We start from the raw sequence: 18419 nt of genomic DNA on the forward strand, positions 1-18419 counted from the left end.
GCAGGGAAAGCAGGGTAGAGGTAGTCTTGGCACATCGGGTGGCAGCTCCCAAGGGGGTTTCTGTGATCCAACCCTTCACACTCTCAAACTGGGCTTGTCAGCCATAGGTGGATTCATCAGGCACTGACTAGACCTCTTACGTGTACACCATGATCCAGTGGATCAACAATTGCCTATTATTATACCTGATCATAAATTTCCACCAAGTTCACCTCTTTGCCAATGAGTAATTTATTTCAAATATGGAGCATAATGTTTACACTCTTCTCATTTAAAATAATTGTCCCCATGCTTTTTTCTTCACAGACAGATCACTCAAAAACAACTGGAGCTTGGTACTTGGCATGTAGCAAGTGCCCACATCATGAACAAGTTTGAGAAACATTGGCTGGATAGCAATAAAGTGATATGCAATTCAATAATCCCTTCTGAACCGGCTCAGTGCAGCATCTATTAAGACTTTGAGCTGAACTCAGTAAAAAGCACTCTCTCATTTGGGACATCACTGTACATTCTGTCTGTGTGGTCTAACCAGGGGGCCAGCAAGCAGAAGGATTTTGCTCTCAGTCTGCTGCTGCTGGGAGTTTGCGTGAAGGGAGCTTGTAAATGTCTGCTTGAAAACACACACAGAAAAAACATCCAGATGTAATCTAAAACTCCCCAGCTTAATATAAGGAAATGGCAAAAGAGCAAGTTCCTGAAGATCCCAAACTTAGGTGGCTTTACATTCCTTTGCCAAACAGAAAGGAACAGAGGTACCGTGAAGGCACTTCCCACAACCCTAATGGCTAGCAACTTCCTGTTGCTTTCCATGGATGTGAAATACTCAGAAGTAGAGCTGGTAAATAAAGGGGGTACTCTTTCCACTGACCATTTCAATTCAAACAAAAAAGAAATAATTTTCATCTAAATTTTCCATTAAAAATGTTGATTTTCAGCAGAAATTCAAATGCTGAAATACTTTGGCTGAAAACAAAACAAAAAGATGGATTTGGAAATACTGCCACTTTATTTATGGGAGTTGTCGTTCTGATGCCTCAAGCTCCCATTATTCTCTATAGGTTGGGCTCTCTAGTTCGACTACTAGTACCAGAGGGGTAGCCGTGTTAGTCTGGATCTGTAAAAAGCAACAGAGGGTCCTGTGGCACCTTTAAGACTAACAGATGTGTTGGAGCATAAGCTTTCATGGGTGAACGCCCACTTCGTCAGACGCAAGATCTGACGAAGTGGGTATTCACCCACGAAAGCTTATGGTTCAATACATCCGTTAGTCTTAAAGGTGCCACAGGACTCTCTGTTAGTTTGACTTCATCACCCATGATGCTTCTTAATGTCCTCTCTTAGTGAGGGGAAGTGGTTAATAATCGGAGGAGTGTTTGTTCATTGTGTACAATGGGAGATGTAGTCCAGCTAGGGAGGACATTAGATGACCAAAATACAATTCCCATGAGGCACTGTGGCAAGATTTCTAAATCGAAATATTTCAGTTTTCAGCTGTTTGGGGTTTTTTGATGGAAAATTGAAATTTTCCATGGAAAACAGACACTCTTCATAACAAAAATTGCTTAGTAGAAAACCCAATTTTCCGTTGAAAAACAGTTGGAATTTTGTCCATGAGTCCTAGTCAGAAGCTATTCAGAGACAGTCAGAGCTCTGTAAAAATAAACTAGGTACAGTCAGCACCGCTGAAAGGTGCCAGACTGGCACCAATAAATTGTAGTTGTTTATTCACATAATAGATACAGAATGGCCAGCTCTAGGACCAACTGCCCCAAACTGCCTCCCTAAGGTACTTCAATTGTTTGATCCCCAAGGCCCATTCAGTCCTTGGCTTCTCCGATGAGACTGTTGTTTCTGAATGTAAGGATGGTTTACGTGTCACAGATATATGTCGGCTATGAACTAAAACAAGACCTGCAATGCATTTCACATGAGCCAGCAAGCAATCAGATAGGAACGAGTCTTGGTCACCACTTCCACAGGCTCATTTTGAACCAGCAACTTAGAGGTGAAATGTTCTTTATTCCAGTCCCCAAAAGACTCTCCTCTCTGACCAGAAACACATTTTCCCTACCACAGGTGCGGCTTTTCCCATGCAGCTGCCGAAAAGGATGCAACTGATCAGATCACTGAGCAATTAACATCTTTTACAGACTCCTGGCACACTAGAAATTGAACGAGATTTGGGCAGGGTGTTTCTCAGCGGCATATCTTGGGAGCAAGGGGAGTGGGGGCTCATGTGACTGTCCACTCAGGAAGCAGAATTGCTTACTGGTTAGGGCAAGGAACTGGCAGTGAGGAGTCCTGAATGCTCATCCCATCTCCACCACCAACTCACTGAGTGACCTGGGGCAAGATATTTCATCTCCATTTGCCTCTGCTTCCCCCCTGCACAATGGGACGAATGCTTCCTATTCACTTTTGTAAAGTGCTTTGGGAATGTGCTCTCTAGTGACTGCAAAGTATTGTTATTCCACTAGTAGTCATAGTACCTATCTTCACTTGGAGCTTCAGGCCCACTTCAGTTTCACGAACCCCATACTCTTTCTGGATCCTCAGGCTACATTTCAGCGCCAATGTAATGATATCGCTCATCTGGCTTCGTTGCACTCTCCACAGTGCTAGCAGTGCATCCCCTGGGGAAGGCAGAGTGACAGAGACTTATGGGATACATGCTCTTCTTGTTTCTAAAGTGCTGACAAAGCCACTTGGCTTTTCAGCAAGCCACAGCAGATCTACCTGTACCTGCCCAGCACTCTGACCCACAGAGAGATTGCTCACTAACCACCCCAAACTCCTTAGCACCTCCTGGCTGTGAACAGACCAACCCCTCTATGCTTCTAGCAGCTGTCGGTTGTGACTACCTCTTCCCACTCAGGGTATGTCTACACTACGAAATTAGGTCGAATTTATAGAAGCCGGTTTTATAGAAATCGGTTGTATACAGCTGATTGTGTGTGTCCCCACATAAAATGCTCTAAGTGCATTAAGTTGGCGGACTGCGTCCACAGTACCGAGGCTAGCGTCATCTTCCGGAGCGTTGCACTATGGGTAGCTATCCCACAGTTCCCGCAGTCTCCGCCGCCCATTGGAATTCTGGGTTGAGATCCCAATGCCTGAATGATGCAAAACAGTTTCGCGGGGGGTTCTGGGTACATGTCATCAGGCCCCTCCCCCTCCATCAGAGCAACAGCAGACAATCGATTCGCGCCTTTTTACCTGGGTTACCTGTGCAGACAACATACCACGGCAAGCATGGAGCCCGCTCAGCTCAGCTGAGCTCACCGTCACCATATGTCCTCTGGGTGCCGGCAGACATGGTACTGCATTGCTACACAGCAGCAGCTAATTGCCTTTTGGCAGTAGATGGTGCAGTATGACTGGTAGCCTTCATCGGCGATCTGGGGGCTGGCAGACGTGGGGCTAGCAGACGTGGTACTGCATTGCACACAGCAGCAGCCCCTTGTCTTTTGGCAGTAGATGGTGTATTACGACTGGTATCCGTCGTCGTCATACTGCAGTTTGATCAGATGATGGCTGAAACTCCGAATGTCCCCCAGTCATATTCTGCTGCCTTCCCAATGATGATGGCTATCAGTCGTAGTATGCTATTTTCTGCCAAGCACCCAGAAGATGCCGAGGGCTATCAGTCATGCTGCACCATCGGCTGCCAGCTTAAGATGTAAAAAATAGATTTGTTCTGTATTCATTTGCTTCCCCCTCCCTCCGTGAAATCAACGGCCTGCTAAACCCAGGGTTTTGAGTTCAATCTTTGGGGGGGCCATTCTGTGTGATAGTTGTTTGTGTTTCTCCCTGATGCACAGCCACCTTTGTTGATTTTAATTCCCTGTATCTGTACGCCATGTCGTCACTCGCCCCTCCCTCCCTCCCTCCGTCAGACAATAGTTTCGCGCTTTTTTTTAGACCAGACGCCATAGCACTGGGATCATGGAGCCCGCTCAGATCACCACAGCAATTATGAGCACTATGAACACCACGCGCATTGTCCTGGAGTATATGCAGAGCCAGGACATGCCAAGGCGAAACCCGGACCAGGCGAGGAGGCGATTGCAGCGTGGCGACGAGAGTGATGAGGAAATTGACATGGACATAGACCTCTCATAAGGTACAGGCCCCAGCAATGTGCAAATCATGGTGTTACTGGGGCAGGTTCATGCCGTGGAACGCCGATTCCATGTGTAATATTTACAAAGGTACACTCACCAGAGGTCCCCTGTGTGCCCTCAGGGTCTGGGAGCACGCCTTGGGTGAGTTCGGGGGTTACTGGTTCCAGGTCTCGGGTGATAAACATATCCTGGCTGTTGGGGAAACCGGTTTCTCCACTTCCTTGCTGCTGTGAGCTATCTATATTATCTTCATCCTCATCTTCCTCGTACCCCGAACCCGCTTCCCTGTTGCGTGTTTCTCCATTGACGGAGTCATAGCACACGGTTGGGGTAGTGGTGGCTGCACCCCCTAGCATGGCATGCAGCTCCCCGTAGAAGCGGCATGTTTGCGGCTCTGTCCCGGACCTTCCGCTTGCCTCTCTGGCTTTGTGGTAGGCTTGCCTTAGCTTCTTAATTTTCATGCGGCACTGCTGTGCGTCCCTGTTATGGCCTCTGTCCTTCATGGCCTTGGAGACCTTTTCTAATATTTTGCCATTTCGTTTACTGCTACGGAGTTCAGCTAGCACTGCTTCATCTCCCCATATGGCGAGCAGATCCCGTACCTCCCGTTCGGTCCATGATGGAGCTCTTTTGCGATCCTGGGACTCCATCACGGTTACCTGTGCTGATGAGCTCTGCGTGGTCACCTGTGCTCTCCTCGCTGGGCAAACAGGAAATGAAATTCAAAAGTTCGCGGGGCTTTTCCTGTCTACCTGGTCAGTGCATCTGAGTTGAGAGTGCTGTCCAGAGCGGTCACAATGAAGCACTGTGGGATAGCTCCCGGAGGCCAATAACGTCGAATTCTGTCCACACTACCCCAATTCCGACCCGCAAAGGCCGATTTTAGCGCTAATCCCCTCGTTGGAGGTGGAGTAAAGAAACCGGTTTAAAGGGCCCTTTAAGTCGAAAAAAAGGGCTTCGTCGTGTGAACGTGTCCAGGCTTAATTCGAATTAACGCTGCTAAATTCGACCTAAACTCGTAGTGTAGACCAGGCCTCGGTAATGCCCTGCAGCTGCTTTTTACAAGTAAACCTTCCTTCCCGGTGATCCCTTATAGCCACTGACTGCAAGTGTCCCTTCCCCATCAGTGACCCCTTGCAGTGGCTTGCTGCATGTTCCTCTCCCCTCTCCCACACACACAAACCTGTGTCCGCTGGCTAAGATACATCTAAGGCTTTGCACCTCCTATCGCCCTTGGGCAACTGCTAGCACAGTCATTCAGGCCGAGATCCCCAAAGGTATTTAGTATCAGGGGGGTAGTCTGTTAGTCTGTATCCACAAAAACAACAAGGAGTCCGGTGGCACCTTAAAGACTAACAGATTTATTTGGGCATAAGATTTTGTGGGTAAAAAACGCACATCTTTAGATGCATGGAGTGAAGAAGTGTATCCATGCATCTGAAGAAGTGGGGGGTTTTACCCATGAAAGCTTATGCACAAATAAAGGTATTTAGGTGCCTAACTTCCATCTGAGCTCAGTTCTAAAGGAAGCACCAGCCAGGATTTCTCAATCAGACACAGAGGAAGGGGAATCGGGGTTGTTTCTAACTGAAAGATATAGTGTAAATTCTTGCTTCTTCCAAATCATAGATCAGCTCTGTGGGAATAGAAGCCAGAGGGACGGGTACAATAGAACAAGAAAAGGGAGTTGGCTAGTTTGAATGCCGCCACTGTCCAGAGCCTCACAAGTCAAATGACAACGGGAGAGTAGGCCGCTCTACCCCACCCCAGATATCACAAGCTAATAAATACCTGCAAAGTTCAAGATATCGCCTCCATAAATCAGCACCTCTGCAGCAAGAGAAAAGGCGAGAGAAGTTACACACAGCTCTTGTCAAAGAAAATCATGGAACAAATTGTTCTGTCGATCGGGGGATGGGCACGTGTGTGTGTGTGTGTTTGTGCATGCACACATTGAGGGGGCATATATTGCAGAGTAGGTATGACTGAGTGAGCAAGATGGTGTATGCTTGACCATGTCATCACAACAAAGCTCCCAGCTGCTGAGGGCTCAGAGCAAAAATCAGGGAGTTAAACTCCATCTCAAAAGCCAAAAAGGAGGCAGAGCACAGTGTTTCTATGGCAACTACAAATATCCCTTCCCAGACCGACCTCTTCTCCCAACCCTTCAAATCCCCTACTGCTCAGTTCTCAAAATGTCGCATCCAACAGGGAGGGCCCAGGGACAACCTGAGAAGCACTGCTCCATGGGAAGTTTTGAAGCAAGTTCTCAAAAGCAATGTGACAGCAGGAGATAAGGAAGGATGATCCAGTGGTTAGGGAGCTAAGCCAGAGACTCTGGCGACTTGGATTTGGTTCCCTGCTCCATTACAGACTACAGGTGTGACGTTGGGCAAATCACCTGGCCTCTCCATGCCTGGGTTCCTTATCCATAACATGAATAATAGCACTCCCCTACCTCACTTCCTCACAGGGGTGTTGGAGGCCATATAAAAGCCTAAGATAGACAAGGAAGGGCCACATTGTGCTCTGAGGGTGTTGGGATGCTTTCTAGATCCTGAGAGGGAATTGGTAACTTTTGTCAGAGCTCAGATCCCCAAATCATTAGTGTGCTGATGTCACAGGGTCACCCTACTCCTTGGCCACATAAACAACAAGACGTTGCTCTTCCAGTGAAATGGGGTGGAGACGAGTGTTCCCTCTAATTTTTCCCCACCCATGTGCGGAAAGAATTTTGTTATGTGCACCAATATGGAGGTGATATGCGACTCATAAAAAAATTCATGTGGTGAGGGTGGGGCCGGGGCCAAGAGGTTAGGAGTGTGGTCAGGGCTGGGGCAGAGGGCTGGGGAGCAGGGGGTGAGGGCGCCAGCTGGGGGTGCGGGCTCTGGGGTGGTGCCAGGGATGAGGGGCTCAGGGCTGGGGCAGAGGGCTGGGGAGCAGGGGGTGAGGGCTCCAGCTGGGGGTGCGGGCTCTGGGGTGGTGCCAGGGATGAGGGGCTCAGGGCTGGGGCAGAGGGCTGGGGAGCAGGGGGTGAGGGCTCCAGCTGGGGGTGCGGGCTCTGGGGTGGATCCGGGATGAAGGGTTTGGAGTGTGAGAGGGGGCTACAGCGGGAAGAGAGGACTCCCCTCAGCTCTTTCTCCCCGCATCAGCACCTGGGCTGCGGGGGAGAGGCGCCTCTCCTCGCCGCAGCAGCTTTGGGGATGGGCCCGCAGGATAAGCGCCCATCCCCCAGCTGTGGCGGATTCCCTGAGCACCTGCCTGGCACTGAGAGGCTGCCAGGTGGCCGTGCAGCTTACAGGGAACTTAGGTGGAGGCATACACCAGGGTAGAGCCAAAGGAACAATGGACTCTTCAAAGCAGAACACGTTGTGCCAGTGGGGAGCAGCAAAGGCTGGTTCCCAAAGCAGCTCCATCCAGCCCTCCTAATCTTGGGAGATTTTCAAGGCTCCCTAAGTGACAGAGAAGATCCCAACCTCCAAGAAGGGCCCAGGCTGCTTAACAGAACACCTTTCTGATGGGCATTTCTTCAGTTCCCCAGACCTGAGCCAAGGAAGTGCTCTCAGCGAGGGATTTACCTTCCACAATATCCCCTACATAATGATTGAGGGTCTGCGTTAGCTGCTCAGCGCCACAGTCCAGACTGGTGTCCGTGCTAAACTTCTCCGTCAGTGCAGTAAAACCTGTAACACAAACAGCAGTCAGGCAGCCACTGGAGGAGGCAAGAAATGGCAGATGATCTCAGCGACTGCAGTCAGACATGCTTTGTGTTACCTAAAATGTGCTGGATACATAAGAAAAAAAGTTTAACAAAACTTATTTTCCATTTAAAACTGATTTATTAAGCAAAGGAAGTATTATCTGTAGTTAGTGAATTCAACTGAAGTTTCTAGGTCACCACGTCCCTCAAGATTTTAGAACAAGTCGATCGCCTCCTCTTTCACCTTGTTTTTGTTTGCAATTGGAAGAGGAAAACAAGCATTCCCTCTTTTTCAACTTCCAACTGGCTTCTTAATTTTGAATGAACTAGTCTTTGAACTGAACTAGCTGAATAAACAGAATATTTTCTTTATTTCATTCTGCACCGCACAAGAGGCTACTGCCGCCAAAAACTGGTTTAGCACATCAGCTAACTCTGGTTCCAGGTGCTTAGCCAGTGACTTCCACCGGCTCATTTGAAATGAAATTTGACTTTCATTAAAACTTGGCAACAAATGTACCGCTAGGTATTATTTTTGTATGTAATTTAAATGATTTTAATAGGCTATAAGTTTAGGCCTTAACATAAGTTGCTAATTTCAAGTTTAATTTTAAATCGGGTTGTTTTTTCTTAAAATAAATCTATATTTAAATAAAAATAATCCTATTTAAATAAAAAAAATCCTTTTATATTTTTTAATTAATTTTTATCCACCCTGCATGCAACAGTCCCTGATTTTCAAGTCCCTAGTTCTTTCAGTTCACTTTGTTCCTATGTTGGAACTGTCCCTGCTTTCTAGTTCTGATCCTTCCCCCACTCCATTTGACCCTGTTTGCCATGAGATCATGCTGACTCTTCTGAGAGAGGTGGCAGAGATCCAGGGGAACATGCTAAAAAGCATTAAGTCCTTTCTAGGTAGTGATGGGAAATTGCTTGTCTCCCATCAGACCTTTCACTTGCAGAGTGCCACAAGGATCAGTTCTCTCTCCAGTCCTATTCAATACCTACAAACTGGTCAGACAACAGGGACACGAGTGCCAGCAATATGCAGATGACACACAGCTCTGCTTCTCCTTCCGCATATACATATGACTATACCCCTACCACCAAGATGGCCCAGTGCTTGGAGGAGATCAGTTCATGGATGGAGAACACCTGATTAAAGCAGAACCTGAGCAAGACAGAGGAGATGCCAGTGGGTAGAGGCGTTTGCAATCACAGTGCAGTCTCCTTTGGTTGAAGGTACACATCTATCGTTGGTCAATTCAATCTGTAGTTTAGGAATGTTCGCTGATGATACAATCTCACACAGTAGCATCCTCAAGTAACTTTCTCTACAACATCCAGTTGTCTAGGAGAGACTCATCCTAGAGAATGATGACCTCGTCTCTGTTATATATGCTTTCCTCACCTCCCAGCTGGGCTACAGAAATGCAAAATACCTGGGCATAAAGCCTTCACGCCTCAGAAAACTGAGAATGTGGCAGCACATCTCCACAGCAACACAAACTATCACAACCACATCAAACCTATCTTCCCACATAATACAAAGTCAAGTTCAAGGTCCCAGTCCTTATCTTCCAGGTACTCTTTGGCCTGGGCCCATCATATCTAAAAAATTGCATAAAGTTCCAGGATGGGGACGGCAGTTGACAACTCTGCCCTGAGCAGCTGCTGCACCATCCTCTGCTACTCCTGTCCCAAACTCTTTTCAGCCTAAAGACGCCAATTCTGCAAAACGGTCAACGTAATAAAAACGAAAGTCCCTAAGCCATTTCAGCTGTGACTTCAGCTAGATTTGGGCCCAAGTCTCCCATTACCGCAGACAATATCTCTTTTAAACCTTCCATGTACTAAGGGTGGGCTTTTCAGAAAGGCCTAATAAGGGAGTTAGGACTTGTCTACATGGTGAGTTACTGCACAATAAGCCAGGGTGTGAATCTACAGCATACCTGCTTGCCACCCAGTCACTCATCATATGGACACTGCTAAGTCACGGATATAGCTTAGCATGCTGCTGGTTGAGAGCAAGGTACATCAAGCCACACTCTGGAACTTTTCACTCTGGTGTAGCATTGTCCACACACCGAGTTAGTGCGTGGCAACTGGCAACCTATTGATTCACACCCTGGCTTGCTACACAGTAATTTGCCATGTAGACAAGCCTTTAGGCACACAAATCCCATTGATTTTAAATGGAAGTTGGGCACCTAACTTCCTTGGGCCCTTCTGAAAATCCCACCCTTAATAATCTCTCTACCCACCTGAAATGTCTGCAAAAAGCAATACTCCATCAAAACTCTCAATGAAAGGCAGCTCCTGGGAGAAATCGCCATATACGATGAGATCGGGGACATGAGCTGCTACTTTCCCAATTGTAGTGCTGTCACTTGGCTTTCTTTGCTCCATTTTGGCAATGAATGCAATCTGCTGCCCAGGGTCCTGCAACACTGATGGATAATTCAATATATGATCCTCCCATTCAGGGAAGGAGGTGACTCCCACTAGCCTGCCGTAACCGTGATCACTCTTGTGATGTCAGACAGCAGCCCCATCAAGGACAGGTCACAATTCACTGACAGACAGGTCTCAGCCAGTAACATTCTCTGTATATCACAGTCTACATAGCTACAGTTGCTAGGTGAGACAAGCAACAGAGGGTCCTGTGGCACCTTTGAGACTAACAGAAGTATTGGGAGCATAAGCTTTCATGGGTAAGAACCTCACTTCTTCAGATGCACTTCTTCAGACTTGCATCTGAAGAAGTGAGGTTCTTACCCATGAAAGCTTATGCTCCCAATACTTCTGTTAGTCTCAAAGGTGCCAGAGGACCCTCTGTTGCTTTTTACAGATTCAGACTAACACGGCTACCCCTCTGATAGGTGAGACAAGCTTCCTTCATTAATGTATTTTAAACCCATTTACACAGAAATGGTGTGATGGGGTATAGAAACCCCACACGAGTCTGGGCTCTTGCGACTCTTGGATCTACAAGAGGCTCTCCTCTTGTAAACTCAAATGTAAAAAGTACGTAAAAGTTCTTAAGATGTTACAATCCAGGGGAACATGCTAAAAAGCATTAAGCCCTTTCTAGGTAGTGATGGGAAATTGCTTGTCTCCCATCAGACCTTTCACTTGCAGAGTGCCACAAGGATCAGTTCTCTCTCCAGTCCTATTCAATACCTACAAACTGGTCAGACAACAGGGACACGAGTGCCAGCAATATGCAGATGATACACAGCTCTGCTTCTCCTTCCGCATATACATATGATTATACCCCTACAATCAAGATGGCCCAGTGCTTGGAGGAGATCAGTTCATGGATGGAGAACAACTGATTAAAGCAGAACCTGAGCAAGACAGAGGAGATGCCAGTGGGTAGAGGCGTTTGCAATCACAGTGCAGTCTCCTTTGGTTGAAGGTACACATCCATCATTGGTCAATTCAATCTGTAGTTTAGGAATGTTCGCTGATGATACAATCTCACACAGTAGCATCCTCAAGTAACTTTCTCTACAACATCCAGTTGTCTAGGAGAGACTCATCCTAGAGAATGATGACCTCGTCTCTGTTATATATGCTTTCCTCACCTCCCAGCTGGGCTACAGAAATGCAAAATACCTGGGCATAAAGCCTTCACACCTCAGAAAACTGAGAATGTGGCAGCACATCTCCACAGCAACACAAACTATCACAACCACATCAAACCTATCTTCCCACATAATACAAAGTCAAGTTCAAGGTCCCGGTCCTTATCTTCCAGGTACTCTTTGGCCTGGGCCCATCATATCTAAAAAATTGCATAAAGTTCCAGGATGGGGACGGCAGTTGACAACTCTGCCCTGAGCAGCTGCTGCACCATCCTCTGCTACTCCTGTCCCAAACTCTTTTCAGCCTAAAGACGCCAATTCTGCAAAACGGTCAACGTAATAAAGACGAAAGTCCTTAAGCCATTTCAGCTGTGACTTCAGCTAGATTTGGGCCCAAGTCTCCCATTACCACAGACAATATCTCTTTTAAACCTTCCATGTACTAAGGGTGGGCTTTTCAGAAAGGCCTAATAAAGGAGTTAGGACTTGTCTACGTGGTGAGTTACTGCACAATAAGCCAGGGTGTGACTCTACAGCATACCAGCTTGCCATCCATTCACTCATCGTATGGACACTGCTAAGTCACGGATATAGCTTAGCATGCTGCTGGTTGAGAGCAAGGTACATCAAGCTACACTCTGGAACTTTTCACTCTGGTGTAGCATTGTCCACACACCGAGTTAGTGCGTGGCAACTGGCAACCTATTGATTCACACGCTGGCTTGCTACACGGTAATTTGCCATGTAGACAAGCCTTTAGGCACACAAATCCCATTGATTTTAAATGGAAGTTGGGCACCTAACTTCCTTGGGCCCTTCTGAAAATCCCACCCTTAATAATCTCTCTACCCACCTGAAATGTCTGCAAAAAGCAATACTCCATCAAAACTCTCAATGAAAGGCAGCTCCTGGGAGAAATCGCCATATACGATGAGATCGGGGACATGAGCTGCTACTTTCCCAATTGTAGTGCTGTCACTTGGCTTTCTTTGCTCCATTTTGGCAATGAATGCAATCTGCTGCCCAGGGTCCTGCAACACTGATGGATAATTCAATATATGATCCTCCCATTCAGGGAAGGAGGTGACTCCCACTAGCCTGCCGTAACCGTGATCACTCTTGTGATGTCAGACAGCAGCCCCATCAAGGACAGGTCACAATTCACTGACAGACGGATCTCAGCCAGTAACATTCTCTGTATATCACAGTCTACGTAGCTACAGTTGCTGGGTGTGACAAGCTTCCTTCATTAATGTATTTTAAACCTATTTACACAGAAATGGTGTGATGGGGTATAGAAACCCCACACGAGTCTGGGCTGTTGTGACTCTTGGATCTACAAGAGGCTCTCCTCTTGTAAACTCAAATGTAAAAAGTACGTAAAAGTTCTTAAGATGTTACAATAACCATGAAAAATAGGTCAAATTGTTTACGACCCTGGATGTTGTAACAAGTCCAAAAGAACCAGACAAAGAAGTTGGATTAGTTTAAACTAAAAAGGTCATGTTGACATAATCCAAGAACTGTTGTAATTATGATTGATAAAAACACAAGATGTGGAACCAGAAGTTAATTGTCCAAAACTGGTGTGATGGATATGAGGCCTAACTGGTGAGAGGGATGAACTATGACTCCCACTTTTCCTCTTTTTGGGTTCCTTAAAAAGAAACAGTGAAAAAAAAAAAAAAGACACGATCAGTTCCGTTCAGATCAATTCAGTTCAGCTCTCCCTCTCATCTCTCATCTCACCACCTTGCATACCAGCTCATCTCCCGATCTGCCAGCACTGCAACTCATCCCAGCTCACCTTGACTCATCGAAAGGACTTTCTTCCTGAGAGGAAGGCCGGCTGGCCTTAATCTTGTTCGAGGTACTTTGTTTTCACCTGTGAGTGCTGAAAGTCATCACATGATCATGACATCCAATCCTCAGCCCATCAGTTGGGATATCCGATTGCCAGTACTGCAGAGGCATGTGTAAGAGCCTGTATTGTTTTCCCTTCCCCTGTTGTGTTATTTTCTAGCCCCCCTCCCCACTTTCTATCTCTCATTCTCTTGACTGTTTATCAAATTCTGAAGTCAGCTATGGTGTATTCATCCAAGCCTGATTGTCTAAGAAGAAAAGATCCAATCAGATGAGGTCCCTGACCAAATCGTAAACCAGGATACAAGCAGCAGGTGTCATGGTTGACTTGCCAACCAAAAGCACCCACTCATTACTAACCAGCAGCCCAGTGTTTCAAAACCATCAACAAAAGCCATATTCACCCATCTTTTCTATCCTCTCTCTTCTCTACCTTGTGTCTGTTAGTTAAGAACAGGATAAGTAAATGCACTCTACACATCAAAACTGAGAGTAAAATTAACCCTTTCCATCAAAGACCAGTTGTTCTGAAAATATGAGTCTGCTATTTTGTCTCCAAAAGGAGAAGGGCTTTCAAGGTTTTGCCTAAGTTTGTTTTGCATAATCATTCAACCACAGTTTGACTATAAATGCCTGTTTTGATTTCTTGTTCTTTCTTGTTTATAATCAATAAACTTGTAATTTAAATAATGCTTTTGGGTGTTTGCCAAGTTACTGAGTAAAATCAAGCCCTCTGTTTAAAATAACCCCCAGCCTATCTATCCCTGTTTGAAGTTGGACAGTGAAAGAGTTTATAAACACCTTTAACTCTTTGGGCTTTTGAGATCAATATCCATACAACAAGGCCCAGTCCATCCCACCCTGTAACACCTCAACCAAGTGTCAAGCTTCAAGGGAGGAGGGAGAACCCAACCCAGGAGGAGATGAAAACTGTCTGCCCAGAAGAGGGGAGATGTGTCTTCTTCAAGCTCTCTGCTGTTAAATCGTCCCTGGGGGTGAGTCTGCTACAGGCTTCATAGATACACATAGCCAGCATCCCAGGGCCCTGCCTGGGCCATCACTGAACGGACTCCGCAGGGGTCTCTACAGCACTGGGAGAGGGGACTTCCCAAACATAGAGGGGGCTGGTGTCTAGGTGCGGCAGAGAGATGAGCATGGGGGGGCCTGGCTGAGGTATTCATATCTGACTTATGGGAAGGGCACAGTCTTCAAAGGTTGGGGGCTTTGGGGTTCCTTTTGAGACCTTTCAGCCCAGATCCACAAAGGTACTTATTGCCTGAGGACCAGTGTTAGGCGCCCCTGCACTACAAAACCCTGCCTGGCAGCTACTGACCCCCATAGGCACCTCAGCTCACTCCAAGCCTAAATGTTTTCTGTAAAAGTTCCCTAGGCCTTTACATTTCTGCCTCTGAGCACACACCCGGCCTCTCTCTCTAAGCTCTGGCCTAGCTCCTGTCTGCACCCCGGTGCCATCTGCAAACCCAGGGAAGGCAGGTGGAGGAGCACTAGCATAGGGGGCTGTGAGAATAAATCCACTAAGAGTGGGGTGCTTAGGTCCTCTGCTGCTAGGGGCCCGAGAAGGACCAGAGCTCGTTGCCTGAAAGCTGCTGAAGATCAATAGCATAGAACTGAACCAACATGTTCAAACAACATTTGTCAAAAAAAAAAAAAAAAAGGGGGGGGGGGGGCTTTCAAACCCCTGAATAAGTTTCCATTTAGAAAATGTATTTGGATAAAATAGGAAAAAACAGAGCAGCTTTTTCAGCTGATTGGATTCCCCCCCATTTCATTGGTAAAATGCAATTGGTGGTGGGAGGAAAAAAACACCTGGGGTAGGGCAAAGGAAGTGTCCAAAAATGTGCAGGGGAGAAGGGCACATCTATGAAGGGTTTCCTCTGAAAACTGGAGAGTGGCACTAACCGTTTGCTTCCCACTGTGCTAGCTGTGCTGGGTACAGTCACCCTGCGAGGAGTGCTAGCCTGGCCCCTGGCCCAGCCCTAGGACCAAGGTCTGGAACCTCAGCGCTCTGTACTTCTCTTCCTTGTTGCAGATCGGCCCTCACGATTAGCTGTCTCCTTTCTACACCATCTCCGGTCTGGCAGAAGCATCCAAGGGACAGCAGGTCTCCTAGCATCAGCCCTACTGCTCTTCTAGGATTCTTCTCAGTCTCTTCCCCTGCCTCTCATTCCCAGTGCAGACATCCCCTATAGCCATGTGTCACCCAACTGTCATGGACTGTTTTTGTTCAGTTTGTACAGCACCTAGCACAAGGGGGGTCCTGGTCCATGACAGGCTGTTGAGTTCTCCTGCACTACAAATAATGCTAATTTATTCTTAAAGATACATATGCTCCAGCTAAACATGGACTTCAGCATTCTGCTCAAAGGCAGATAAGTTTAGCTCCCCAACAGGCTTTGTCCAACTGTCCCAGTTGTACAGCACCAGTTCTGGGGTTACATGTATTGTTAAACTCAAAGATACACCCCCTTGAATGCCTGGCTTTCTTTCCCTACTATTCTGCCTTTGCAGAGCTGGGTAAGTCTTATTGCATCTAAAAGAAAATCTTTCTGCTTAAGATCAAGCCTCCAGGACCAAGATCTCCCAAAATGGTTGTCTAGTTTTCCACAGGTTTTTCTAGCCAGGAGCAATTGAAGACTACGCACCATTAAACAAACTTCACCTAATAATGGCGAAAAAGTTCTTGCTTCAATCACTTTATTTGTAGAGGCAACTGCTCTTTCCTAGCCCCTTTGAGGAGCTGACTTTGGAAGAGTTTTAGGAATAGGGGACAGCCTCTTCCCCCCTCCTCCAGAGGGGCTAGGAGCTCTTCCCCCAATACCAGGGATGGGAAATGGTTTTAATGAAGTAGAGATTAAGATGAAGAAAGGTGTGTGGGGGGTGTGTGTCAAGTTGTTTGGCACCCACCAAGCTGAACATTTCAGTTTGTGGGAAATTCCCAACCTAGTGACAGACACTGAGCTAGGCCACTAAAGAACTGGGTTATGAACTGCACAGGACCAGAAGTCCTCCTAGCACTCAAGCCTTGGGTAGCTTACACACTACCTTGCATGTGAAGCACTGTGTATTGGATGAGTGTCGCCTCCCTCCCCATTGGCTGTGTGTATGGTAGCCAGAAGACCCAGTCAGTGACTGGTGGACAGCAGCATCTTTAAAAAGGGCATTTGTCTGGGCAACCTTAAGCCATGCAGCTACTTAGAGCCTTGGTGCAAAACAAGGCCATGCCCAATGCACTAACACTAGTTGCTTGTTAAGCCAGCTGCATGATTCTAGAGAATTATGCTGAAGCCATGTAAACAGGCCATATGATGGCTCCTAGACAGGGTAGAGAAATTTAAAAAAAAAACAATTGGTTTAAAATCAGCTTTTTTTTGATAAAATGCTTTTTGGGGAAAAAAAATCAAGATACATTATAGCTCAAAATAGCTCATCATGGAATAGGGATTATAAATTCTAATTCTTTAGTAGGAGACAATATAGTCATGTCATGTTTAAGAAAAGTTTTGTAAATGAGTTCCCATAGTTCATGGATTAGGGACCCAGTTTTATGGGGTTCCAGGGGCTTCTGTATAGAAAGATTAACCTAAATGACTTACCTACCCACTGGGACTCAGTGCTCAGTCTAGAAGATACCATCAGAGATGCTACGTTTTGCACTTCTCAAACTGAGAATGTGGGTTTCCAGAGGTAACATACTTAACAGCAAAAATGTTGTTTTTAAATAACTAGAGAGGTAAGAAATAACAGACCTCAACCCTATTGTCCCTCTGCAAATTTGCATACACAGTCAATCCCTTACCTTTCTCTAAAAGCGCAAAGTTTCAAAAAAGTTAAATGAATAGAAGATTGTTGGGGGCGGAATAGATCTGGACAAGGAGAAGAAGTCTGGAGATAAATGTGAAGCAAGGGACATGCTTTTTTGTTAAAATATTATGTTTGCTGTTGAAGAAAAAAAATCCAGAATACTTAATGTTGTTTTAGTTAAATAAAACAATTTAAATGTCTGTCAGGTGATCTTCTCTTCCTAATACAGCATGGCAAGAAAATCCTCCAAATATTACGATTAACCTGTTGAATTGGAGATAGTTCACCTCCCCATGACTTCATACAGATCTGCTTCAGTTACCTTTGGTAAATGAAATAACCAAACAATCTTTCATTTGCTTATATAGCTGTAAAACTCAACTGAAAAGTTTTCAAAATAAATCAGTTTAAAAATGTGTGTACTTTCTAAAAATGAAACTCACATCTATTGGAGTTGGGAAGAATATGTATTAAGGTTATACCAACCAACAAGAATGCACTTTTATGTAGAAATCCATGATTAAATTGAGTCTTCCTGACTAGTGATTTAAATCAAATCCACCCTGTTCCTAGACCAGTCCATCAACATCCAGGCTAGACATAGCTTCTCTTCTTCCAGAATACTAAAGCAGATCAAGATCACTGGGCCCCTGCCAACCTGTTTACTGATGTAGCATTAAGTCTTTCACCAACAGCTGGACTTCCCTCAAACCCCTAGTTTACTAAAGCTACCTAGTTTAAATAGCATTAAGTATCTCCAGAGGAATTGGTGGGGCACAGGAAACCTCCCCTGCAAGTTCAGATGATACTGGTCCTTGAGTTGCCAGGGCCATGGCAACCCAGCCTGGAGCATCACTCCCCCACAGGCCAGGGACATCAGGGAGGGCACCCAAGGAAACTACTGTAATTGGTTGCCAGGAGACAGGGCTTTTAAGCACCAAGGATGGAATGGGAAACAGGCCAGAGCCTCTTCCCTTGAGGAGGATCTACAGTAACAGCAGCCCCCTAAATCCACTAAGCAACACTGACCAGCACCAACTGAGTCTCAGGCTGATGCTGTTAGTTTGGTTCACCCCAGCCACCAAGGGAGGTACATCAACAGCATGAGTCTACACGACCAGGGGTTGGGGGAAGTTCCACCTGCGCCACTCCACTGACAACTGCAGAGGCATCAAAGCCAAAGCAGGATTTGGTCTCGATGCCCTGTAGGAGATGTGATGTGGTGCTGGGTACTTGGCTATTCCCAGCTCAGTTAACTGAACAGACGCGGGGAAGAGGCAGCACTGGAGAGGCTGGTTTCCTCCAGGGAGGCTACGG

General features: G+C 46.4%; 1 protein-coding gene across 1 annotated transcript in view; it reads left to right on the plus strand.

The window, feature by feature from the left end:
• The window catches only part of LOC128836860 (zinc finger protein 585A-like), a 133681-nt gene that overhangs the window by 83656 nt on the left and 31606 nt on the right, over nt 1-18419 (plus strand). The gene's annotated exons all lie outside the window — the stretch shown is intronic.

This window comes from Malaclemys terrapin, chromosome 4 (genome assembly GCF_027887155.1).
Source record: "Malaclemys terrapin pileata isolate rMalTer1 chromosome 4, rMalTer1.hap1, whole genome shotgun sequence".
In the NCBI taxonomy this organism is placed as follows: Eukaryota; Metazoa; Chordata; order Testudines; family Emydidae; genus Malaclemys; species Malaclemys terrapin.